Source organism: Apaloderma vittatum, unplaced genomic scaffold, assembly GCF_000703405.1.
Source record: "Apaloderma vittatum isolate BGI_N311 unplaced genomic scaffold, ASM70340v1 scaffold28088, whole genome shotgun sequence".
Lineage (NCBI taxonomy): Eukaryota > Metazoa > Chordata > Aves > Trogoniformes > Trogonidae > Apaloderma > Apaloderma vittatum.
In genome coordinates this window covers 1-702 of record NW_009730642.1, presented here as the reverse complement: position 1 = coordinate 702, position 702 = coordinate 1, and positions in this window count along the sequence as shown.

Below are 702 nucleotides of genomic sequence, written 5' to 3'. Positions count from 1 at the left end.
GGTTGGAGCTGGGATGCCAGGAGTAGGGTGGAGGTAAAGTTTGTGGGTGCCTATGACGGATTCCACAGGTACCTGGTGCTGGTACCATCCTGACATGTGGGTACTGTGCTGAGATGCTGGTACCAGTCCTGGGATGCAGGCACCATACTGGGATGCAGGTGCCATATCAGGAAGCAGTTAACATAGCAGGATACATATTCCTGTACCAAGTTGCCGGTACTGTACTGGAATGCCTGTATCCATACTGGGATGCAGGTACTGTATGTGAGGTCCGGTACTGGGAGGCAGGTAATGTACTAGGATGCAGGTACTGAACTGGGATGTGGGTACTGGTACTGGATGTAGCTACTGTACTGAGATGCAGGTGCCCATACTGGGATGCAGGTACTGTACCAGGATGTGGTTGCCATGTTTGGATGTGGGTACCAGCACTGGTATGCAGAGACCAGTACTGAGATGTGAGTACCAGTACTGGGATGTATGTGCCGTATCAGGATATAAGTACCAAGACAGGTATCTATACTGGGATGCGCGTAGCTGTACTGGGATGGAGGTACCATACCAGGATGTGGGTACCCACACTAGGACGCAGGTGCCCATACTGAGACGTAGGTACCCACACTGGGATGCGGGTATCTGTACTGGGATGAGGGCACCCATACTGGGATGAGGGTACCCGTGCTGGGATGCGGGTACCGTACT